The following is a 26,763-nucleotide window of genomic DNA, read 5'->3' as shown; positions in this document are numbered from 1 at the left end:
CTTGGTGGCTCAGTTAGTTAAGTGTCTGACTCTTGATTTAAGCTCAGATCTTGATCTTGGAGTTGTGAGTTCAAACCCTGCATTGGACTCCACACTGGGTATGGATTCTACTTAAACAAAACCAAACCCTAAAAACACAAACTATCAATTGAGCAATGTTTCATATCACACGGATCAACTAAACCTAAGGAAAGGTACTCGCAAATTTTCAAAATTTTTTTTTTAATTTTCAAATTTTGAATCCATTCATTTTTGGCATTGTTAGAAAGGCCTTCTATGGGCAATTGTTTCAGGGCTTAATAGAAAAATCTTTCACTTTTTTTGTAAAATATATTTTAAAAAATTTTCTTCATAGTTTTCTAAAAAATTACCATAACTAAAGTAATAATTTCTTTGTCATCTTTCCATCTAAAATGTTTTTCTTTCTAAGGAAAGAATCTAAGCTGTTTCAAAGTTGGCAAAAAGTGAAAACTCAGATTTTGTTAAAAACAATTACAGTTTTTTTTATATTTATTTCTGATTTCAGGTAACTAATTTTATAACTTTTTAAAAAGCATTTTTCAATAGTTAAACTTCAAAAAAATAAAATTCACTATGTAGTGATTGAAAATTCCTCTTATAGTGTTTACTCTATTTAAACTTTTTTACATACCCAACAAATAGCTCTTCCATAGCATGATGCATAAACATTAAGTCCTTTAGGTGAATCGATCCCTTTGTTGTTATGAAATGACCCCTTTTGTTCTCTGAAATCTATTTTTATGTTACTATAATCACTTCAACTTTCCTTTGATTAGTGTTAGTATGATTTATCTTTTTCTATCATTTTTCCTTTTAGGATACTTGTGTTTATATTTAAAGTGAATTTCTTGTAGCCAGCATATATTGGGTCCTGCTTTTTTATTTAACCAGATAATCTCTATTTTTAATTAGCATGTTTAGGTCATTTACATTTAATGTGCACATTGATGTGGTTGTATTTAAATATACCGTCATGCTATTTGTTTTCTATTTTTTAATAAATTAATTTTTTATTGCTGTTCAATTTACCAACGTACAGAATAACACCCAGTGCTCATCCCGTCATTGTTTTCTATTTATCTCATATGTTCTTTTTTCTATTCTTCTTTGGATTAAATGGTGTGTGTGTGTGTATATGTTCATGTTCATGCATGTTGGTTTATTGGCTAGAACTCTTAAATGTGTTATTTCAGTGGTTGCTTTTGAGTTTATGATATATATCCTTAACTTTTTTTTTTAAAGATTTTATTTATTCATTCATGAAGACACAGAGAGAGAGAGAGGCAGAGACACAGGCAGAGGGAGAAGCAGGCTCCATGCAGGAAGCCCAATGTGGGACTCGATGCTGGGTCTCCAGGATAACACCCTGGGCCGAAAGCAGCGCTAAACTGATGAGCCACCGGGGCTGCTCTATACATCCTTAACTTAATCCACTTTACCTTCAAGTGATATTATTTCACTTCATATATGGTATAAGAACTTTACAGTAGTATGCTTCCATTTCTCCTCCCTAGTCTTTATGATACTGTCATATATTGTACTTTAGATTTATTATAAATTTTAAAGTTTAACTTCTATATCTTCTTTTTAGTGTAGTTTGTTTTCCTTGAAAGAGATTTAAATAATAAATTTAAAATCTTTATATTTACTCACATAGTTACTATTTCTGGCATTCTTCATTCTTTTGTGTAGATCCAGACTTCCAGCTTGTGTCTTCTGCTTGAGTGACTTCCTGTAAGATTTCTTGTGTGCAAGTCTGCTGATGATACATCTTTCAGCTTTTATACATCAGAAAAATATTTACTTAGCCTTCTTTTTGAAAGACATTTTTACTAGGTGAATTCCTAGTAAAAGACACTTTCTTCTTTCAATACTTTGAGATCTTGCCCACTGTTTTCTGGATTAATTCTGATGAGACATTTGCTGTCATCCTTATCTTTGTTTCTCTATACATAATGTGTACCTTTTCCTCTCACTACTTTTAAGATTTTCTCTTAAGTGAGTTGGTTTAAGAAATGTGATGATTATGCTGTTTCTTGATAGGGTTTTCTTCATGCTTTTTGTGATTACGTTTGTTGAATTTTTGCATGTGTTAGTATATAGTTCTCATCAAATTAAGAAAAATTTCTGCCTTTTTTTTGAAATGCCTCTCTTCCCCTCTTTCAGAGATGCCAAATATACGCACATTAGATCACTTGAACCTATTCCCCAGGTTACTGATGTTCTGTTTATTTATTTTTCAATCTAAATTCAATTACAAATTTCAATTATTCTGCAATTTCTAGTCTGTCATTAACCTTATCTAGTGTATTTTTCATCAGAGATGTTGTAGTTCTTAAAGACTGGTTAAAAAAACCTTCTTGTATTTACCCAATATATTTGATCTTTCCTCAAGCTTCTTGCACATTTTGGAATGGCGTTATGACCACTACTATAATGTCCTTGTCTATTCATTTATTTTCAATGTCAATTCTGCATCAGTTTTGATTAGTTTTCTCCTTATTATGGAGAAATAAGGAGAAATGGATCATGTTTTTCTACTTCTTACATGCCTGGTCATTTGCAGTTGAATGCCAGACATTATGAATTTTATCTTGTTGGGTGCTAGGTATTTTTGTATTCCTACATTTTTTTTTAAAGATTTTATTTATTTATTCATAGAGATACACAGAGAGAGGCAGAGGGAGAAGCAGGCTCCCCATGGGGAGCCCAATTCAGGACTTGATCCCAGGACCCTGGGACCATGACCCGAGCTGAATGCAGATGCTCAACCACTGAGCCACCCAGGTGTCCCACTACTACTGTTTTGAACATTCGTGTACATGTTTCTATGTGGACACATGATTTCCTTTCTCTTCAGTATATGCCTATGAGTGGGATTGTTGGATCATATGGTAACTCTATGTTTTCCATTTTGAGGGAATACCAGGCTGTTTTACAATGTTGTTCCCACCAGTGGTGTATGAAAGTTCTGATTACTCTATATCTTCACCAACACTTTTTGTTATTTGTCTTTTTGATTATAACCATCCTAATGTGTTTGAAGTAGTATCTTATAGTTTTAATCTAACATAAAAATGACTAATCATGCTGAACATACTTTCATTTGCTTATTGGTTATTTGTGTATCTTTCACAGAGAATGTCTATTTGGGTCCTTTGTACATTTTTAAAATTTTTATTTTTTAAAAGATTTTATTTATTTATTTATTCATGAGAAACAGAAAGAGAGAGAGAGAGAGAGAGGCAGAGGCACAGGAGGAGGGAGAAGCAGCCTCCATGTAGGGAGCCTGATGTGGAACTCGATCCCAGAACTCCAGGATCACGCCCTGGGCCGAAGGCAGGCACTAAACGATCCACCCAGGGATCCTCCTGTACTTTTTCTTTTTTTAGTTGGATGTCTTTTTATTTTTGAGTTGTAAGAGTTCTCTATATATACTGGACACAAATTTCTTGTCAAATGTATGATTTGTGAATATTTTTCCCATTCTGTGAGTTGTTTTTCATTTTCTTGATGGTATCTTTGAAGCACAACAGTTTTTAATTTTGATGAAGACCAATTTATGTACATTTTCATTTGTTCATACTTTTGGTGGTATATCTAAGAAATCATTGCCTAATCCAAGATCATAAAGGTTTACCCATACGTTTTCTTTTAAGAGTGTTATAGTTTTAGTCTTACATTTAGACTTTTGACATATTTTGAATTAATTTTTGTATATGGGGTAAGTTAAAGATCCAGTGTAATTCTTTTACATGTGGTTACAGTTTTCCCACCACCATTTATTGAGAAGACTATTCTTTCCCCATTGAATGGTCTTGACACCTCATCAAGTATCAACTGACAATAGAAATATGGGTGTATTTCTAGACTTTTATTTATTTATTTATTTTTATTATAAATTTTTATTTATTTATGATAGTCACACAGAGAGAGAGAGGCAGAGACACAGGCAGAGGGAGAAGCAGGCTCCATGCACCAGGAGCCCGACGTGGGATTCGATCCTGGGTCTCCAGGATCGCGCCCTGGGCCAAAGGCAGGCACCAAACCACTGCACCACCCAGGGATCCCTTGACTTTTAATTCTGTTACACTGACCTATATATCTATCCCTCATTGTCTTGATTTGTTGCTTTGTAGTAAGTTTTAAAATAAGGAATTGTGAGTTCTTCAACCTTGTTTTTTTTTTTTTTCAAGATTGTTTGACTATTTTGGATCCTTTGAGTTTTTCATATTATTTTTAGGATCTGCTTTCTAATTTCTACAAAGAAGCCAGATGGGGTTCTTATAAGGATTGAGCTGAATCTATAGACTTTGGGGAGCATTGTCATCTTATCAATATTAAGTCTTCTGATTCATGCACATAGGATATATCTCCATTTATTTGGATCCTCTTTAATTTTTTTCCAGAATGGTTAGTGGTTTTCAGAGTATAAATTTTCCACCATGTTAGTTAAATATGTTCCTAAGTATATACTCTCTTTGATCTTACCGTAAATAGAATTATTTTCTAACTTTCATTTTTGGATTGTTCATTGCTAGTGTGTAGAAATACAATTTTATATTTCCAGTTTTATTGTGTATAATTGACAAACAAAAATTATATGTATTTGAAATGCCTTTGTGGGTCAGTTGGTTAAGTGTTCGACTCTTGGTTTCAGATCAGGTCATGATTTCAGGGTTGCAAGATCAAGTCCCAGATCTGTGTTGTGCCCAAGATTGCAAATCCAAGAAACCACCAAGGAGCAGACACCGATGCAAGTACATGAGGGTTTATTTACAAGCTCAAGCTTGGGTCCAAGTATACTCCATACAGCAGAGCAGGGACTTGGACCCCGAGACTAAGAAGCATAGTAGTGTTATAGGGGTCCGTGGCCAATGAGATTGTAACATACGTAGAAAGTTGCACAGTCATGTCTGTCCACACGCAGGTGGCCAATTGAATTATGATTCACCCTATAGTGACCATTTGAACTAGCCTATTATTCTGGTTAGAATTGGCACGCAGGTTTGACGGGCAAAAGAGGGGTTTTCATTCCTTGGCAGTTAAAGGTCAGAGGTCCCGCATTCCAATGTGTGCTAGTTTCTGATAAGGGTGTGCTTAATAGCTAAACCTGGGTGAGGAAGTGCCTTAAACAATAGGCAGGTCGTGTGGGGGGTTTTACATGAGATGGCGGGTATAGCACAAAATGGAGTTAGTCCTGCTCTGCTTGTCCAGGAGTAGGGGATTTTTGTTAGATTTCCTGGGTCCCACAATCTGCTTGAGATTCGTTTCCTCTTCCTCTTCCTCCTCCTTTGTACCTCCCCCAGCTTGTGCCCCTTGTCTAAAATAAATCAACAAATCAATAAATCTATCTTTATTTGTAGTCTTTTAAGAAATCTTTAATAGAATCATCAAAAATCTTTTTAAAAATTGTACATATTTATAGTGTATAATGTGATGTTTTGATACATGTAAACATTGTGAAATGATAACCACAATCAAGCCAATTAACATATCCATCCCCTCACATAGCTGTAATTTTTTTGTGTGTAGTAAGAACATTTAAGATGTTTTCTTAGCAAATCTTAAGTATATGATATAGTATACTATAGCTATCATGCTGTATATTAGATATACAGAATTTATTCATCCTGAATAACTGAAACTTTGTACCATTTTGATGAAATTTTGGAATAAAGGTGGGGTTCTGAGCTGATGACCAAGAAAGAATTCTTGAGACATCTTTGGTGCAAAATTGTGGTTTTATTAAAACACAGCAACAGGACCCATGGTCAGGAAGAGCTGCTGCCCTGGGCTGATTATATACCCAGGAGTTGAGGGAGGTAAGCAAAAGGGAGATTCCAAAAGGATTTTCATGTGCTAAGGAGTACCTACAAGATATTGGAGGCCTTGCCATTGTCAAGGTAAAGATTGCTTTTCCCTCTAGTGAGGCATTAACATTAAGATGATTGGAAGCTTCTTGAAGAATGTCACACATATCCCACCCCTGAGTGGGGGTCATTTGTGGGATACCAGCTGTGCTTTGTCTGCAGCTAGCCCTGTTCCCTCATCACTTTGACCAACATCTCACAACTAATTTTTTGTATATTGATCTTATATCTTGCAACTTTGCTGTACTTCTTGTTAGCTTTAGTATTGTTTTTTTGTGGATTACTTAGGATTTTCTATATACAAAGTCATGTCATCTGTGAATAGAAGTAGTTTTCACTTGTTTTTTCAGTCTAGATGCCTTTCCTTGCTTTTTCTTGCCTAATTGCTTTGGCTACAACCTCTTTCCCTGACCAAGCCCATCTGATAAACTTCACTCATTACAGCTGATTACTTTTTCATTTTCAACAATGCCCAGGGGTATGCATTGCTTCACAGACTGATCCAATTAAATTTAGGCTCATTTGCCAGGATACTTTTCAGGTCAGTGTTTGAGATTTGTTCTGACCCTAGGAGGGCTCTTCTTAGTTGTTTCTTCCCGATTTTCCCTGGTAAATTACAGTTTAGTTTATGTCTCTAATGAAGTTAACAGTATTCTCTTAATTTCATTTCACCACAAGCTCCATTGTTGTGAGAGTGCCTTTAGGTTTGAGCTTCCTCATACTCAGTTGCAAATAAAGCCAGTTCACTTGGGAAGGGCTTCAGAGATCTTTGTTTTGTCCTGCTTTTCCCCCTGGGTAAAATCTCTAAGCCATAGCTCTAAGCCTGGGGCAGGGTGAATGATGGCTTCTCTCTGAAGCTCTTCTTCTCTAAAGCTCTGCTTTAGGAACTGGGCACTCATCCAGGGGCCTTTGAATTCCTGGCTTGCTGCTCTCAGCATGGAATCTCCACGTTATGGGTAAGCTTCAGCAAGAGTGATGTGCATCCCAGTATTTTCAGTGTGCCATCTCCAAGGAAGAGCTTCTGTGTCACAATGAATGCTGAGCAGGAGAGAGGCCCAACCCCCTGCCACACTCACCTGGAATTTAGCCTCTGCAACAGATAGTTGGGTGTGTGTGTGGTGGGAAAAATACTGATGAACTGCCCTTCTCTGGGAAATACTATCACTTTAAGTGCCCTGTGTTACTTGGCTTCACTTGCTAGGAGTGGAGTTCCCATCACATTGGGTTGGGGAGGGGAAGAAGGGAACAGGTTATGGTTGAAATGCCACAGATTCTCTGCTCTTGCCACATTTTTTTTTCTTGCCACATTTTAGTAGATTTTCTTGAATAAATATTTCATTAGCTGTATGCCTTCAGGTCTGTTTCCAGAGACTATATATATATATATATATATATAGTCTCTGGACTATATATATGTATATATACATAAACATATATGTATATGTACTTTAAATATTTTATATATAAAATATATTATTTCTTTTTTAAAAAGATTTTATTTATTTATTCATGAGAGACAGAGAGAGGCAGAGACATAGGCAGAGGGAGAAGCAGGCTCTATACAGGGAGCCCAACATGGGACTTGATCCTGGGGCCCCAGGATCAGGCCCTGGGCCGAAGGTGGCTCTCAACCGCTGAGCTACCCGGGCTGCCCTTAAAATGTGTATTATTTCTTAGAATTTAGGTGTATTTTAAGAATTAGCATGTATAATAAATATAAATTTACATATAAGCTTAGCATTTTACCAGTTTTGCTGGGGAATGGATCTGTGGAGCTCTTCATATTGCCATTTCAAAAACTTTGAAACTTTCCTCTCAATGGTTTTTGAAACTCTGGAAATGGATGCCCAGCTGGATGCTTACACAACTTCCATTGCAGAAGAGACTTGAGGATGGATGCCCCAGTGAGTCAAACATCTCACCTTTCTAATTAAAATTTTTTTTGCTGGCCACACGTTAATTTGTAAAATAAAACTCTTATTATCTTGAATTTTAATTTTCCTACCTCTTTAGTGTAAAAAGGCACTCATAAGCTAGCTAGCTCCTAAGGGAGTCTTCTTTTAGGATTGGATTCCTTCTCTCCACCTGGCAAGGGACTGGGGCACATGGGGAACAGGACTGCTCAGGGTGCCAGTCCTCTTCCAGCATTCATGCCACCCAGTGGGCAAGTTTTGTATGGACTACCTTGAGCCTGGATTAGATTTAGTGGTCTCTGGCACCCTCCAGTGACAAAACATATTAGTGCAGTGATTTCTGGTCATTTGATCATATTTAATTTGTAAAGTGATTTTTGACCTAGTAAGTGTGATCACCCAAAGGATCACTGAGGAAGCAAATTTGGAGTTTGTTGGCTGAAAGGCCAAAGTAAGCAGCCTAGATGCATGTCCACAAGCTGCTGGCTGGCATTTCCCTTGGGGGTGGGTCAGGTTTGGTCTCACTATGAGGACATTTAAGACATGTACTTCCCTAGGTCTGCAGTCTAGTATTCCTGCCAGATCAGTGTCCAGAGTTACTCTATGGTTTTGAATTCAGGAAGATAGCTAGCTCAGCAGTTTTTTGCAGTAACTAGGAAGGATAATAATGGCAGTGTCACAGTTTTGCTGGCCAGCAGTGAAAAGACAAAGAAGAGAGGCTGATCTGGGGCTTATTGTTTTACACCTCGCCCTTCAAAGGACGCAACACATCCATATTCCTCCTTTGTTGGGGTTCCTATGATTCTAGACCTTTTCTCCCCCATCCTACAGAGCAGCAGGGGATCACTGTATTGGTTGGAAGCCAGTGATTCCCATCCATTTGATTCCAACAGAGAAGGCATCCACTGGGATTGATAATCATTTTTGAAAACATGACACTGGGGGCTATTGCGTGTGAGGCCGTCCCTGAGGTCAGAAGTTCTACACTCTGAAGGGAAATGTTTAAGGAGAGAGTAGCTGAACATCTAGTCTTGGGCTCATCACATGAAGCCTCTGGAAGGAGCAAGGGTAAAAGAAAATTGGTTTGCTTTTTTTGATATGCGACACAGCCTGTGTGTGCTCTGGGAAGCATGCCCAGCCCAGCGTCCTTAACTAGAGCTAGGCCTGAGGCATTTGCAAGAGTGTTTATATTTGGTCCCAAGCTGCCACAGCATCTAGGTCCACCAGAAATTTCTGATTTCTTTTATACACTCCTGGAAGGCTGCTCTAACTTAGCTTTCCTGGAATTAAATTTCATAAATCCTAGGAGATCTTGTACTTGACATTGCTCATTGGAGAGGGGGAAAATACCCGCATCCATTCTTTGTCCCCCCGGCCCTGCAATGACCTTTCCAAAGAAAGCTGCCTATGTTCCTACTGGCTGATCTGTCCTGTCCGGTTTATCCCCAGTTTGGATTGGGCTGATCAGCAGTTGGGTTGTTTGGTCATCACATTTGCTTTTTGCTGTTCCCTGTGGCAGCTGGCTGTTTGCATTCTGCAGGACCCAGTGCCTGGAGGCCTCACCCTTTAGAACTCAGTGGACATGGAATGGAGTGGAGGGAGTGAGCCCAGGAATTCTGGGAAAGCCAGATGCAAAATATTGTACTGTATCCTGTAGGAAGGCAGTGTTCTCAAGAAGTCTTTGATCAAGATTACCCCCAAATGATCAGCCTTATCTCTTATGAAGTGGATTTCTCTTTTTAGTGAATGGTGATTGATTTCTACCTGTACCAGACAGGGTTATGTTTGAATTAATAGTTTTCTTCCCCATTACCCTCCAGGGATCTGGAAAAAAGTGGACTTCTGGACTTAGCAGAAGCTTTCTAAAAGAATATACTATTGAAAAAAAAAAGAGTACACTATTGAAGAGATTCAAATATAAACCTTTAGTGGTCAGCAATCTGTTGGGGTTTGGGGTGGCCAAAGGTTAAGTGTAATGGTTTTCCTATTCCAGATGCTACCTTCATTTTCCCACCTTTCCTACCACAGGTAGGGCTATAGGGCTTTAGGATCTGGGAGCCAAGGGTTACACATGAAATCAGGGAAGTCTTGGGCCAAAGAAAAAGCCTTGGAGCATGGGGCCAAATTCCAGGTCCCTGGAGGGAAGACCCGTCATGAGCAAATGCTTCCAAGTATGCTAGCTGGGTTACTCTTGTTCTAGGGATGTTGTGGTGACTGCTTCAGGGTGATACGCTGTTCCGATAATCCTCCATCAGGGGTAGGTTGCTGATCTGCTGTGGTGACCTTCTGGCAGCCCTGTAAAGTTGTTTCTTACTCCGACCCCTGGAGCCACTTCCACCCAACAGGGAGGAAGACCTGCAGGGGTCCCCATCATGGTTCCTCCCAGGCATTGAGTCTTTTCTGGAGATGGTGGGCCCCAGGGCAGAACATGGCAAAGGGGAGAAACCTTTGGGAGGTGGGGTGAGGATGGGGTTTCCTATTTCTTTTCCCACACTCTAGATCCTTCTCTATGTGGTTTGGGGTTTGCTTGGCTCTACCACCAGATGTCGCTGTCAGACTCGTACAGAAGCACAGAAGCTGACTTGCCAGCCCAGACCCGAGAGCGATGGACCAGGCGTCTGCAGCCTTAGTGGGTGGTGTGTCAGAGACTGCTTGCACCAGCTCACGGGAATTATTGATTGAACATATTTCCTCAGTGATGCAACTTAGTAGCTCGGAATCTACCATGATGGGGGTATTTACACCATGGAAATTGCGAAATGCTGCAAATTAGGTCTCTCCCCAGCCCCTCGTCTACAAACACCCTCTGAGTTAGTTGTTCAACATTTACCAGCACAGTACCGGGTGTAGTGACAGCTTAGAGGCACGAACCGGCAAAAAGGAGGCTTGGAGAGTTTATTAGTGGCACAACTGTTAAAGCACCCTACTGTGTGTGAAGCCCTGTGTTAGGTGTGCTTGGAGAAGCCAAGAGTGAATGAGTCCCTCACCCTTGCCTAGTCTGAAGAGGAAGACTCCACACGTTCTTGTGGTGGGGTCCTTAACCTGGCATCTGGCACACCAGTGGCATTTTGCCTGCATTATTTCAGAGCTGTAAGGGAGGGTTTTTGTAAGAGCACGGGGGGTAAAATCGAAAAAGCCTGGCAGTACCCTCTGTTGCAAAGACTTAGGGAAGTAGGATTTCCCTGCTGCTGGTGGAATCAGTGCAGCCACAAGAGGGGGCGGTGAAACTGAAAAGTATGCATTCTTTTTTTACTCAGTGGCTCCACCTCTGGGTATATTTGGAACAGTATTATTTGCTAACTGCTGCATTATTTGTAGCAGTAAAGAGTTGGAAACCTAAATGCCTAGTATATACTTTATATATATATATATATATATATATATACACATATATATACATATATATATATTTATATATGCCATGTATACTAGTATTGTATATATACCTATGTGTATATATATGTGATAGTGGTATACATATGTGTGTATAGAGATATATTATATAGTGTCAAGTATATGTATATAGCAATATATATGTATATAGTGATATACATGTATATATATGATATATATATGATATATATATATATATATCATATATATATATATATTCATTCCAGGTTATGCTCATTACAGGTTTTCTAGCCTCCAGTTATGCAACCTGGAGAATTATGCTTCATGTTGCTTTAGTTTGTGTGATAATAAATAAAGATCTTATGGGATGCCTGGGTGGCTCAGGGAATGCCTGGGTGGCTCAGCAGTTGAGCGTCTGCCTTTGGCTCAGGTCATGATCCTGAAGTCCCAGCATCGAGTCCCGCATCGGGCTCCCTGCATGAAGTCTGCTTCTCCCTCTGCCTGTATCTCTGCTTCTCTCTCTGTATGTCTCTCATGAATAAATAAATAAAATCTTTTTTAAAAAAGATCTTATTATTTAGCACCCCCCAAAGGTATATACATTTTTAAAAAAAGACTATATATATATATATATATATATATATATATATATACACATACATTAATATGATGGACTATTCAGCAATTAGGATGTATAAACTTGATGAGTTTATATTACTATCATGGGTAGATCTCAAGAACATAACTTTGAATGAAAAAATATGGCTAGTGACATGTACAGGGGCTCCTGGGTGGCTCAGTTGGTTAGGTATCTGGCTCTTGGTTTTAGCTTGGGTCATGATTTCAGGGTCATGGGGTTGAGATCCTCTGTGGGGCTAAGCGGGGAGGCTGCGTCCCTTCACCCTCTCCCTCTTCCCCTCATCCTGCTCATGCACACACTCTTTCTGTGTCTCTAAGATAAATCTTAAAAAATATATACTGCATAAATCCATTCATTTAAATTCTAAAACTTGGAAATAAATTCAGATTTCTTATCACAGCTTAACATGACCTATTGTTATTTAAGTGTATAAGTTTATGATCTCTCTCCCTCTTTTAAATGTAAGGCAAACATTTTGTTGTGTTCATTTCTGTGTCCACTTCTGTTTCCACACTGTTTGTGGAAAAGTAGAATTGCACATTCACTTTGGAAAACGGTTTGTTGGTTGCTTAAAAAGTTAAGCAACTGGGGCTTCTGAGTGGCTCATTTGGTTAATTGTTGAACTCTTGATTTTGTCTTAGGTCTGATCTCAGTGTTGTGAGATCAAGCCCTTGTGTCGAGCTATGTGCTGGGCATGGAGCCTGCTTGGGATTCTCTCTCTCCCTCTCCCTCTGCCCCTCCCCACCCTAAACAAAAGAGTTAAGCAACTAGCTACATCTACCATATTATCCAGTCATTCCACCTTTAGTGATATACCCAAGAGAAAAGACAACACATGTTTATACAAAGACTCATACACAAGTGTTTATTAGAACACTGCCTGGCAGTAGTAAATGATCATTAAATATTTGAATGAATGAATGAATGAATGAATATTTCAAAAAGGAAAAGATGTAGTCTGAGAGAGGAGGCTGTGTAATATCGGCCGGTCTCAGGCAATGCAAGCTGGAATCTTGCCAGAGGGCCTGGACCAGGGCTGGTGTATGGAAGTGGCACACCCTGGCCAGAAAATTCGAGAGGCTGGAGCTGGTCATCAGGGCTGCTGAAGCGAAAATGGGCCATCTACCCATCCACCCAGTGACATTTGTACTCCATAAAAAGGAAGGAAATCTGGTAGATGAGTGAGGTGCCCTTTTTTTTTTTTTTTTTTTTTTTTTGAGGTGCCCTTTTGTTGCTACAGCCTTGAAACATCCCTCCAAGCACCCTCTATTGGCAAACTTTAGGATTGCACCAGCTGACAAAAGAACTTTCTACCCAATTAAGACGCAGCTATTCTATAGTCTCTCTCCCAAATGAGGAGACATACACCTCCAAGAGACATTGTATCCATAGATAATTATATTAATTTCTCCTCAAAATCAATCACAGTTCCACTGAATATTCTGCTAACCTCCAACAACTTGTATATAAAATGATCATGAGAAGCAGAAAAGAGAAAATGGCTAATGCAAATACATATAACAAGCAAAAAAAAAAAAAAAGTGCAGTTTTTTTCCATTGGTCATGAACAGCGTTGCCAGATTAAATTCAGGATGCCCAAACATTGAATAATTTTTAGTATAAGTATGCCCCAAATATTGCACAGGATATACTTATGCTAAAACACATATATGTTGTTTACTTGAAATTCAAATGTAACCAGGCATGGACATTAATTGCTAAGTCTGGTGACCCTAGTCATGAGGCCATAGTTGATATTTTTGATTATTCCTCTGCCAATTCGATATTTTTCTTGTCTGTAGCTAGAACCTCAGCTGGTGACGGATCTTCACCTGGTGGTTTAGGGGGGAGATCTAAACCTTCATTCTTAAAGTCTCTGAGTACTAAGAAGTACTAAGATGCTTAGTGCTTTGGGTTCTAGACAAAGCCCTCCCCGCCCCCACTGTGTAGCACCAACCTGATCTCTCCTTAGAAATCCAGGCCAATCTGTCCAACTAGTAGAGTAGCTCCTTTTTCTGCCTGTTGGATTTTAATTCAATGGAAACATTGTAGTGTGCCCTGCTGGAAGCATTATCTTCTTGGGAGCTCAGTTTTCTAAAGCAGCAGAGCTAAAAGCTTCTGGCATAGAAAAAAACATTCTTTGAGTGTATGATTAGGATTAATTGTGGGAGAAGCGACTTTTACTTCTATCCCTTGATTCCCAGATTTGTGTATTCTGGCTCCAGGGAAAGGCTGAATCATATAAGGGTTTTTGATTCAAAGCATAAGCTGCATCCTATAAGACAGAAGCCCATAGTTCATGGTGCTCTCTCTCAACTTGTGCCATAACTGAGTCTTTTGTAAGCCACTCCACTGGGCCTGAACTCACCACCCTGAGATCAAAATCGAATTGGACACCTAACCAACTGAGCCACCCAGGAGCCCACAAGCCACTCCTATTTATTTATTTATTTATTTATTTATTTATTTATTTATTTATTATTTTTATTGGAGTTCGATTTGCCAACATATAACACCCAGTACTCATCCCGTCAATGCCATTCCCTTTTAAACAGGCCAGCTGCTTCTGAATGATGGAGTATGAGGTAAGACCAGTAATTCCATGCTGCCCTTCTTTTGCAGTGGAATAATTTCCTTGATTAGACATTGTTGTAGGGGAATGCCAGGATGGTATTTAAGGCATCCCAAGAATCCAGGCATGGTGTTACTAGAAAAAGGATTACAGGCAGGGAAGGCAAATCCATATCCGGAATTTGTGCCCATTCCATGATGGAAGAAGTGCAATAGAATCCACCTGCCACCAGGTGGCTGGCTGGTTCCCCAGGCCAAGGTGCTGTCATGGGGGCTTCATGTTGGTCTCTGGTCTCAGCAAATTAACCACTAGGTGGCAGCAGTAGCCAGGTCAGCCTTGATAGACCATGTTGTGCTCTTGCCCAGCCTCCAAGCCTGTCACCAGGGCCCATTTGTTTATAAGCCCATTGGGCAAACACTGGGATGGCTGGGAATGAAGCTGACTGACATTGTGAAGTGTGCCATTTTGTCCACATGATTATTGAGCTCTCCTTTGCAGAGAGCATTCACATGTCACTTGGTGATATGGGATGAGACTGGCTTCACAAGGTCCACTCTAAAAGGCCTATCTCCATACTGCTTCTCACTCGTTCCTTGTCATAATTTTCAAATAGTGACACTTGATCCTTCTGAGTCCCTGACTGTCTCAGTCTGCTTGGGTTGCTGTAACATAATACCATAGACTGGGTGGCTTAAACAACAGACATTTATGTCTCACTGGAGGCTGTTAAGCCAGAGGTCAAGACTGGCAGATTCAGTTCCTGGTGAGGATCCTATTCTGGCTTGCAGACACCTGCCTTCACATTGTGTGCTCACAAGGGCCTTTCCTTGGTATGTGCATGTATGTGTGGAGGGAAAGAAGACAGAGCGAGAGCATGCAAGCCCTCTCTCCCTCTTCTTATAATCGTAACACAAGGGTCCCCTCATGACTTCACCAAAACCTAACTCCCAAAGACTATCATATTGGTGGTTAGGCCCTCAACATATGAATTTGGGAGTGGACACAAACATTTAGCCCATAACACAGACCATCAGCCAAACCACTGGTAACTCCTATGAATCATCATGGACCCATATTTCTTGCCATCTCTCAATCCAGGCCAAGACCTGAAATGTATCTCTCAGTCTTCTGTTCCTGGAAAAGCTGTCCTTCACTGCTGTCTTTCTGGGTCACCCCTGAGTGGGACTGTGGTGCTGCAGCTGTCCAATTCCAGTGGTACCAGCATATGGTGCAGACCCATCAAAAAACCAGGTTCAAGACCTTTTCCTTCCTTGGATGTGTTATATGCAGGGGTGAAGTCCTGCTCTGCTGGAGCTGTTTTGCCATCATGAGGGAACCCCGTCAATGTGGGGGACAAGGACATAGAAGGGATAATTCTAGAAGAATAGGGCCAGGATCTCTGGGTTCAGGCAGCCCTGAGCGTCCCGTGTCTGGATTCCCAATTATATGGGCTGATAATTCCTTCCTTGCTTGAGGCTACTTTTTGATGTGCTCCACAGGATCACTGACCGACACCACCTATAGTAGAGGTCCCCACACATGCTCTGGAAGCTTGGAGAGCTGCCCAATAGTTCTGCCTCAGCCTCAAATATAGCAGAGAAAAGGCCAAGAGGTTCCATCATACAAAGGCAACTAAAGTGTTGGAAATGTAAGGAGCCCAGACATTTACTCTTGTACAATGTAAATGCTTGGTACACATTTCCCAAATGAATGTTGCATGAAGAAAGTCATTTATTTTTTATTTTTTTAAAAAAGATTTTATTTATTCATGAGAGACACACAGAGAGAGGCAGAGACACAGGCAGAGGGAGCAGACTGCCTGCAAGGAGCCTGATGCAGAACTCGACCCAGGACCCCGGGATTGTGCCTCAAGCCAAAGGCAGAGGCTTAACTGCTGAGCCACCCAGGCGTCCCTGAAGAAAGTCATTTAGAGGAGAACTTCCATTTTCAGGCATGGTGGGCTAGGTGATAACTCGAAATAACTGGGAAAAATTGAGGAAGAAGATAGCAGATTGGAATATTTAACTGACTTGACCTAATGGATGTATTTATGGGACATGAATCCTAAATTACAGTATGTATATTCCCTCCAAGCAGAAAAGGGACATTGACAAAAACCGAGTCAATGGGTCTGGGTCAAAAAACAAGCCTAAATAAATTTTAAATGACTTAAATCATTCAGCATATGTTCTCTAAGCAAAATGCTAGAAATCAATGACGAGGAGATACTAAATATCCTTATATGTTTGGATGCCTTTCATTTCTTTTTCTTGTCTGATTGCTTTACCTAGGATTCCCTGTACCATATGCAATGAAAGTGGTTAGAATGGACATCCTTGTCTTGTTCCTGATTTTATGGGAAAAGCTCTCAGTTTTTCACCACTGAGTATGATGTTTAGATATCCTCTTATGTTCGGAAATAAATAAATATGCCCCTCATGGTTTAGAGAAGGACCCAAATTGGAAATAAGACCACATTTTGAACTGAACAATAATGAAATCCCTACATAAAGCCTTAAGGAATACAACTAATGTGGTACACAAGAGGAAGTGAATAACCTTAAAATGTATATTGAAAATTGATAGAAACTTAAGAAGGCTGAAAGTGAATGAGCCAAGCAAATACTCTGCAAAGCTAGAAAAGAACAAAATAATCTCAAGGAAGAATAGAATGAAGGCAGATACAAAGAGGAGAACAAATACTGAAGAAATGGATGATAAATATCCAGTGGGTATGATGAAACAAGAGAGTAGAGAATTGTTTGCTTTATGATATGACTGAAATTAAAAATGACTTGGTGAAGGCAGCCCGGGTGGCCCAGCGGTTTAGCGCTGCCTGCAGCCCAGCATGTGATCCTGGAGTCCCGGGATCGAGTCCCACGTCAGGCTCCCTGCATGGAGCCTGCCTCTCCCTCTGCCTGTGTCTCTGCCTCTCTCCCTCTCTCTCTGTGTCTCTTATGAATAAATAAACCAAGTATTAAAAAAATGACTTGGTGAATTTCTTAAGAACTGCAGAAAGAAGGCAAAAATTACCCAAATCAAGAACAAAAAAGGGGACTTTTTTTTTTCTGGACATGCATACCCAAAGTGAATGATGGCAGTCGATTATAACAGCATGCTGACAATCATTTGACATGAAATGAGAACATTCCTAGAAAAATCTAACCCAACATGTATTTTTGACTCAAGGAGAGATAGAAAATCTCAGTTCTTCTAAAGGCATTGAATCAGTAGCCAAAAATTTTCCCACAAAGAAAATTGGCTCAGGGAGCTTCACTGGTGAGCAATCCTAACCTTACCCAGATTCTTCCAGAGAAGAAAACAATTCTTATGCAGTATAAATATTGTCCCACTTTATTAAATGAACACAATCTTGACTGTGAAACCCAACAAGGGCAGCAAAAGAAGGATGACAGCTCTTTCTTATTCAGGAATATAAACTCAAACATCTTAAACTTGCAAATATTTTTATTAGCACACTGAAGTCCAGCTATAGTGCAGGACACTACATAAAGGACAAGTCTGGTTCATGCATTTCAAGAAGGCAAGACTGGTTCGACCCTAGAAAAATCTATGTAAATTTGCGACATTAAAAAGAAGCTACTGTATAATAGCATGCAAAAAAAAAAGTATTTTTCTTTTGAATAAAATCCAACAAATGACTTTAAAAGGCCCATTACACAAGGAATATAACAGAACTTTGTTTTAAGATCTACTTATTCATTTTAGAGAGAGAGATAATCAGTGTGAGCATGAGTGGGGGGAGGGGCAGAGGGAGAGAATCTCAAGCTGACTCCCCCTGAGCTGAGTGCGAGTCCCATGCGGGGCTTGATCTCATGACCCTGAGATCATGACCTGAACAGAAATCAGAGTTTGATGCTCAACTGACTGAGCCACCTAGGTGTCCTTAGAACCTTCTTGATCTATGAGAGAATCTTTAAAGAAAATTATGCCAGGCATCATGTTTCATAATGAAATGTTTAAAAACATCCCTTTGTGACAAGACAAGGATGCCGATTATTTTCCCTGCTGTTGCACTCGTAGCTACCAGCAGAGGGAGTAAGCAAGGCAGAGAAATGAAATGTCTAAGAATTGAGAAAACAGTAACAAAATTGTTGTCATTCACAGATGGTATGTTTAAGTATGTAGCAAGTCCCACAGAATGTAAAGATAAATTGGTAGAACCTATTAAAAAAAGTGTAGCAAATTTACCAGATCCAATTTCAAATACAGAAATGTATTATATATCTATATATCAGCCAATGAATAGAAAATGACATTTAAGATAGATAAAATTTACAACTGCATTAAAAATATCAGTTAACTAGGGATTAATCTAAAGAGATGTCCATGCCATTTGTATATGGGGAAAAGTCTACATACAACTTCATTCAAAATTATTAAAACCTATTACTGGAAGAAGGAGAGGATTTTTTTTTTTAATCAGGTAGCCTCTGTTTTATTGGATTTATTTTTTTAAATTTTATTTTTTATTGGTGTTCAATTTGCCAACATATAGCATAACACCCAGTGCTCATCCTGTCAAGTGCCCCCCTCAGTGCCCGTCACCCAGTCATCCCCACCCCCCGCCCACCTCCCTTTCTACCACCCCTTGTTCGTTTCCCAGAGTTAGGAGTCTCTCATGTTCTGTCTCCCTTTCTGATATTTCCCACTCATTTTTTCTCCTTTCCCCTTTATTCCCTTTCACTATTTTTTATATTCCCCAAATGAATGAGATCCCACCTCACACCAGTGAGAATGGGCAACATTAACAAGGCAGGAAACAACAAATGTTGGGGAGGATGTGGAGAAAGGGGAACCCTCCTGCACTGTTGGTGGGAATGGGAACTGGTGCAGCCACTCTGGAAAACTGTGTGGAGGTTCCTCAAAGAGTTAAAAATAGACCTGCCCTACGACCCAGCAATTGCACTGTTGGGGATTTACCCCAATGATTCAGATGCAATGAAACGCCGGGACACCTGCACCCCGATGTTTATAGCAGCAATGTCCACAATAGCCAAACTGTGGAAGGAGCCTCGGTGTCCATCGAAAGATGAATGGATAAAGAAGATGTGGTCTACGTATACAATGGAATATTCCTCAGCCATTAGAAACACAAATACCCACCATTTGCTTCAACGTGGATGGACCTGGAGGGTATTATGCTGAGTGAAATAAGTCCATCGGAGAAGGACAAACATTATACGGTCTCATTCTTTCGGGGAATATAAAAAATAGTGAAAGGGATTATAGGGGAAGGGAGAGAAAATGAGTGGGAAATATTAGAGAGGGTGACAGCACATGAGAGACTCCTAACTCTGGGAAACGAACTAGGGGGGGAGGAAGGGGAGGAGGGCGGGGGGTGGGGGTGACTGGGTGACGGGCACTGAGGGGAGCACTTGATGGGATGAGCACTGGGTGTGATGCTATATGTTGGCAAAGGAACACCAATAAAAAGCGCGCGGACCCCAACTAGCGGAGCAGGGCGCTGGGGAGGGGGCGCGTGGGACCCGGAGCGCCCGGGACGCCCCGAGCGGGCAGCATGGGCCCCCGGGCGGCGGCCTCCGCGGCTGGGCTCGGCCGGACAGTGCGCACGGACGCCGCGTCCCCGCCGCCGCAGCAGGACAGTCCCCCGCGCGCCTGCGGCTCCAGGCCTGGGGCGTGCGCACCGCGCGTGTGGGTGAGGAGGGGCCGGATCCGCCCCGGGGTCCGTGCACCCCCCGGGAGGGCCAGGCCCCCTGTGGATTCGCACGCGAGCCAGGATTCCGCGGCGGGATCCAGCCGTTATGCGCGCGGGAAGCTAGAAGGAGCAAGCTCTGTCCGCGCGATGTTCGCGCGCGTCTGACAACTTGGAGCAAAGGGCAAGGCGCTCAGCGCGGGCGGCGAGGCCCCAGGGACGCACTGGCCCCTGGCCCGCCTCCTGCCCTTCCTGGGTGGGGCCGCACTGGCCGCCTCGCTGCTCCTGCGACTTGTCAGGGTCATCCCTTCCCAGGGCCTTTGCACTTCCTGTGCTTCCTGCAGCGGGCGCCCTGCCCCAAGCACCCTCCAGGGCTGGTCCTCTCCCTTCCTTCAGGGGTGGCCTCTCCTGACCATCCATCTAAACCCACAGTTGTCACCCCCTCCCCCTTAACCCCTTCCTTCCCCGGAGGAACTCATCACACCACATATCACAGCATAAGGTGTCTGTTCTGGCCTTGGTGACCCACTGGAACTTTGCTCCGGACTCGGCCTCTGAGGCCACAGTCCTGTCCCCAGGTCATAAAGCAATGCCAGGCTTTGGAGCAGATCAGCTTCTACCTGGGGAATGAATGGTGCTTGTTTTCTTTCTAGGAAGTAGGCAAAACATTGGACTTGGGGTTGTGGGTGGAAACAAGTGACCAGTTGTTTTTGTTCTCTTAGTGAAAGATGTGAGCTAGTTGACCATAGGTTAGCTTGTGTTGCTTCTGTGTGGCAGGTCTATGTCAGTGTTCTTGGTATTTTTATGTTTCCAGAAAGTGCAGCCCCCTCCCCTCCCCTCCCAACTCCCTCCCAACTAGCACAAAGCAGACCATTCTCAGGGACCCTCTGGTCTGGAAATTCCTCTCCCCCAAGAGACCTTCTTCTCTCATGGGTGGCCATGGACCCTTTGTGTGAGGGAGTGGGGGTATGAAACCCTCAACTCCTCTGCCCCAGTCCCTCCCCTGGGAGAAGACCCTGCCTCTGGGCTCTAGCAGGACTCTGGGAACTGGAATGAACTGGAATCTGAACACCTAGGCCCTGTGGGAGGGGGCAAGAACACTGGCCTGGGAGTCAGGGGCCTGGCTTCCATGTTATCTGCTGTATAGCCTTGGACAAGTGACATCCCCCTCTGTGAAAGGACAGAATGGAGGGTCCCTGGGTGGCTCAGTGGTTTAGTGCCTGCCTTTGGCCCAGGGAGTGATCCTGGAGTCTCAGGATCGAGTCCTGTGTTGGGTTCCCTACATGGAGCCTGCTTCTCCCTCTGCTTGTGTCTCTGTCTTTCTGTCTCTCTCTCTCTCTCTTTCTCTCTCTGTGTCTCTCATGAATAAATAAATAAAATCTTAAAAGAAAAGAAAGGACAGAATGATCTTCCCAGACTTGGGCATCTGGGATTTCTGATGAACATGCCTGTGGTTGTTCCTGGTTTGACTGACCTTTTAGAGAAGTGACCACAGCAGCCATTAGAGGGTGGCCTCAGTTCGAGCTTTGGTGCATATCGAGTGACTGAATGTGGAGCATGTGTGAGTGTGAGGGTGTGTGACGTGTGTGCATGTACGTATGCATGAGTGTGAGTGTGTACCAAGAACACTGACATAGATCTGCCACACAGAAGCAACACAAGCTAACCCGTGGTCAACAGTGTATGTGTTGCACTGTACAGAGATACTCAGAATATGTTGACCAGAAATGCAGCCAGGACACCCCCCTTATGGCCCATGGAGGACTGTCAGGAGAGGTGGTGACATTTCCTGTGTGGGTGACACCTCTGCCCTGTGCATGGTGACTGCCAGGCTGGGCTCCCAACCACTCGGCCATCTTGCTTCTGAGGTCAGCTCCTGACAGGCCTGAGCTCCTCTCTGCAGTGGCACCACCCTCCTTGGGCTGGGGGAATGCTGGGCGGTGGTGGTGGTGCTGGTGGGGCGCTGGCCTGTCAGAAGGGACCTGAGATGTGAGGTGTGAGGTGGTGTGGTTCCCTGAGGCCTGGAAGGAAGGCCTGGAGGAGGGGACTGCTCTTGCTCTCAGACACTGTTCACAGCACATAAGCCCCAGACCCTGTGGTGCCCCCCGTGTGCCATCTGCTCAAGGTGGGACAGAGACCCACTTACAGAAAGATCACATGTGGCTCCCTGTGGGCATTGCCCCTGAGCCTGGATCCCGGCTGGCAGGATCCTGAGTGAGCCGCAGAGACTGGGCTGTGAGGTTCATTCCTGAGTGTGCTTCAGCTCCACCGGCCCAGAGGCAGGCAGGGAGGCACCGGCTCTGCGTGAAGGCCAGGCTGGGGCCTGAGGCTGGGAGGCCTGGAAGGGGGAAGGCTGACTTTGTGGACTTGACTGCAGACCTTGAGGGATCTTCAGCCCAGAGTAGTTAATGCTGAGTCTCAGGTACAGGTCACAGGGCTGGAGCCCAGTGGAAAGGGGGCCCCCTGAGGGCCAAGGGCATGTGATTGCCATGTGGAGGAGAGCCCTGGCCTTGAGGCTGGTAGCCGGGCTCACAGTGACCGGGGCAAGCCCTTTGCCCCCCCCTGCAGGCCTCAGTTTCTCCTGTGAAAGCTGAGTGGGTGGAGCCCCATCTCTAAGGTCCCTGCTCCTGCCCAGTGACCTCCACCCCCAGCTCCTCTCTGGCTCCTGGGGTAGCCAGGACCCCTCATGGGCCTGGCACCCAGGTTCTGAGACCACCCCCTCCCAGGATGGGGGCTGCAGGCCCTGCTGCAGGAGTTGCTGGGGCCGGAGGTCCCCCCTCAACCTCCACACCAAGGGCAGTTGCCCCGGGGAGCCCAGATGGGTCTCTGGCCTCAGAAACTGATTGCCATGTGGTATCCGGGGCAGAGGGGGCCAAATCCCCTCCTCGGGCCCTGACTGTGGGGACCGCCGGCAGGGCCTCTCGTGCCTTCCCGCAGCCGCACACATGTGGGCCCACAGCCCCCCATTCCAGCACTCACACCCTCCCAGCGTCCCCAGAGCAGCCGGAGGCCGAGCTCACAGCCCTGAGCCTTCCCCTCCCACCTGGGGCCCGGTGCTGCCAGGGGGACACAGGTCGGCGCTGGGGAGAGGGGTCCGAGACCTCCTGAAGAGGGGCCCCCTGGGTGGGTGCCCTCGGAGCTGGGGGGAGGCCTCAGAGCAGAGCCGAGGTCAGGGTGGGGCGGGTGGGGGTGCCCTCGGGTGCCCCTCTGTCCGCCCCAGGCCGCCCTTCCTCGGGAGCCAGGTGGGACTTCGGGGCCCAGAGGGGTGGGTGCCGCCTGCCAGAGGCCGGTCTGGGCCGGGCTTCCAGGGCCTCAGGCGGCCGCAGCCCGAGGGCCCCGTGGGACCCGCACAGGCTGGAGGCGGGGGCGGCCGCGTGTCCGTGGAGCAGTGGCCTGCGGGCCCGGGCCGGCCGCGAGTGCCACTAACCGCGGGCCCGCCCTGGTGGCCGTACAGTCCGGTGACAAAGCACCGCGCCCCGTCACCGCCACCCGTCATCGATCCGTCGTCTGCGTGAAAAGCAGCCGAGCTCGGAAGGCCACACGTCGGCTGCGACCAGAACCATCTCCAGGCTGTGCTGGCAACGTCTTCACGCTTTTCTTCTGTTTTATTGTATTATTATTTTATTTTATTTTATTTTATTTTATTTTATTTTATTTTATTTTATTTTATTATTTTATTTTATTTTATTTATTTTATTTAAGATTTTATTAATTCAGCTGAGAGACAGAGAGGAACGAGCGGCGGGGAGGGCGGAGGGAGAGGAACCAGCAGCCTCCCTGGCGAGCAGGGAGCCCGACGGGGCTCGATCCCAGGGCCCGGGTCACGGCCTGAGCCGGAGGCAGACACTTAACGGCCTGAGCCGCCCACGGCCCCTCTTCTGTTTTATTGTAAAAGAATCTTTGAATCTCTTTTTGTAATCGGGGGAAAGACTAAGCTGAGTCCATTTTGAAGGAGAACGGATCAGAACAGCGTGTTGCACGGCGACGGCCCCGGGGAGCCTCCCTCCGGCTCTGGCGGTGGCGGTGGCGGTGGCCGGCTCGGGGACACACCTGCCCAGTGTCGCCCAGGGCCTCCTCCGCACCAGCCCAGCTTGGGAGCTCCTTCCCGTCGGGTCCACGGCCCGAGAGCAAAGGCGCCGTGTTGAGAGGCGACGCGGAGACCTCGTTGGTTCAAGGGCGCAGAGGCCATAAGCTACGGGAAAGGGTGAAGGGACAGTTGGCCCGGGGGCCCCTGAGGGCCCGGTCACGTTCAGAGCCCGCGAGGCTAATTAATGGAAGGTCCGCATCATAGTGAGTTCACCATTTAAAATGTGTGATTGGGTCACCTAGTGCATTCACAATATTGTGCAACTATGCAACAACAACTGTTGTTGTTACTGTTTAGACTTACAGATGCACTTTATTTATTTTGTGGTTGTTTCGGTTTACAATTAAAATAAGATTAAAATAGAAGGCGATTCATCAAAATATTAGCAGTGGCTCTTCTGTCTGAAGTACAAGGGGTGATTTTTTTTCCTCTCTTGTTTGTTTTTCTGTACTTCTCATGCTGTTGACAGTGAGCAATTATTATTTTAAAACTGAAGACCAAGACCAACAAACTCTATTTTCAGAGGAACTCGGAAAACAAACAAGGTGATTCTTCCTTAGGCAGAGCTGACACCTGTGCCCTGGTTACTGTGTCTACATCCTGTTGCCTCCACCTGGGCCTGGAGTTCACTGCCCCCACCGCCCTGGAGGTGCCTGAATCTGTCTGCAGGACTGCCCTGGAGTAGGAGAGAAACTCTTCCAGGCTCAGCAATCCCCCTCCTGGATGTTCTCTTCCACGTCATCTGGCTGACTCCACGTCACCTCGTGTTTGATAAACTCGTTTTGTTTCCAACTCTGGTTTGGTTGGTTTTGGTTAACATGAGTTCATGAACTAGAACTGCAGGTCCCCTGGGGAGTGGGTTGAGTTGTTTTGCCACAAGCCACTACCTCTTTCTCCCTCAACTTTATGGTTCAAATCCTCTTACAACAACTTGGAGAGACAAAGTTAAAGAGAAACTTGTAATTCCCCTGCAATCTCACTGCTCCATCCAAATGGTGGCCTCTGCAGTTTCTATCCCTACTCCCCTGGACCTGGAAGCCTGTGCCTGATGCACACTGCTTCCAGGTGGCGGTGATACCATCTGAGGCCTGTGCTCCAAGGCAGGGTCCTGCTCCTGGCCAGGGAAGTTCTCACGGTGGACTGAATCCCTGGGTACTTTGCTGTTCCCACAAAGTGTTCTTGGGGGAGACTCTGATCTCAGTTTCTAAATGAGGGTTGTAGGTTGGATCAATATGGCTAATCCTCAATGAGTCATGTCCTCTTTCTGCACAGAGCCCTGGACCTCTCCCCACAACCCACATTTATACGGATACATTTCAGAATTTTGTGAACTCCTGAGTTAGATGTCCTAGAACACCTCAGGCCTCCAGAGCATCCTATGTTGGGGAGGGGGCAGTTGAGCCTCTTTTTTGTGACTCCAGACAGCAGGCCTCAGATCCATTATTTTACCTATCAGGGGTACTGTGCTGAGCACTTTCCAGAATTATCTCCCTGAATCTTCACACAACCCTGAGGGGTGGTGGTCACTATCATCACCTGCACACCACAGAGGAGGACACAAAAGACAGTCACCTGCCCAAGGTTATGCACTTGGTAAGTGATGGAGTCAGGATTAGGACCCAGGTCTGTCCAGGCTCCAAGCTCACCTGGATCACGGCCTACAAGCTGTGATCCAACTCTGGGGGGAGTCAGCTCGATGACCCACAAGGACCTTCTGCAGCAACAGCACACCAGGAAAGCCCTCTAGAGTTCCTAAAGCACCTCCATGCCTGTCTATCCTTTCAGTTGGCTTTCCAGCAGCTGGGCTGGTGAGGTGGACAGGGCAGGTGCTGACCAACATCTTTGCTTCCTGTGAGGGGACAAGGCTTAGAGACATTGAGGTAATGACAGCCCCAAGGTCACACTCAAGTCAGCTTCAGCATCAGAACCCAAGTGTTGGGTTCAGTCATTGCTTTGCACAGAGCTGGAAGGTGCCAAGGGTCTGTGTTTCTCATGGTTGGGATTTACCCACCTGCCCAACTGTCTGTCCATCCAGTCACACGTCCAATTACTAACTTATTCATTAACTTATCACTTCACTTACTCATCTGCCCATCCATCTGCAATCTATCCATCCATCCATGCACCCACTCATCAATCATTCATCCTGTACACACATCCATGTCTTCCTTCTTTCTTCCCTCCTTCACCTTGTGCATGGAGAGCCTTGTGGTTCCCAGGCACTGAGCTGGGGATAAGATGAACTATCTGCAGAGCTGGGAAGGAGCCTCATCTCTTAGGGGCAGTGTCTTTCACTTTGTCAACCGGGGTCCTGAAAGTGGCAGCCGAGGCCAGAGGCAGGTAGACTGGAGTGGTGGCTGTTGAATTCCTACTCTTTTGGGTACTAGGTCAAAGTAGACTAGAAATTATGCTAAAAACTTGTATTTTTCTGGGGAGAAAGTGAGGAGTGAACAACCAAGGCACATCTGTCCTCATTGTTACAGAACAGATAGGTGGCAGTGACCTTAGTGAGAGGTTTTTTGTTGTTGTTTTTTAAAGATTAATTTATTTATTTTAGAGAGAGAGCATGAGTGGGAGGGGAGGGGCAGAGGGAGAGGCAGAGGGAATTTCAAGCAGATTCTAACCT

The 26,763-nt window shown here is 44.2% G+C and overlaps 1 pseudogene; it reads right to left on the bottom strand.

The window, feature by feature from the left end:
- The window catches only part of LOC144299439 (sodium/glucose cotransporter 1-like), an 88,790-nt pseudogene extending 65,244 nt beyond the window's left edge, over window positions 1–23,546 (bottom strand).
- Window positions 23,547–26,763: the final 3,217 nt, after the last annotated feature.

The sequence above is a fragment of the Canis aureus genome, chromosome 27 (genome assembly GCF_053574225.1).
Source record: "Canis aureus isolate CA01 chromosome 27, VMU_Caureus_v.1.0, whole genome shotgun sequence".
NCBI lineage: Eukaryota > Metazoa > Chordata > Mammalia > Carnivora > Canidae > Canis > Canis aureus.
Note: the sequence above shows the minus strand (reverse complement) of the source record. Positions and strands in the feature narration are given on the sequence as shown.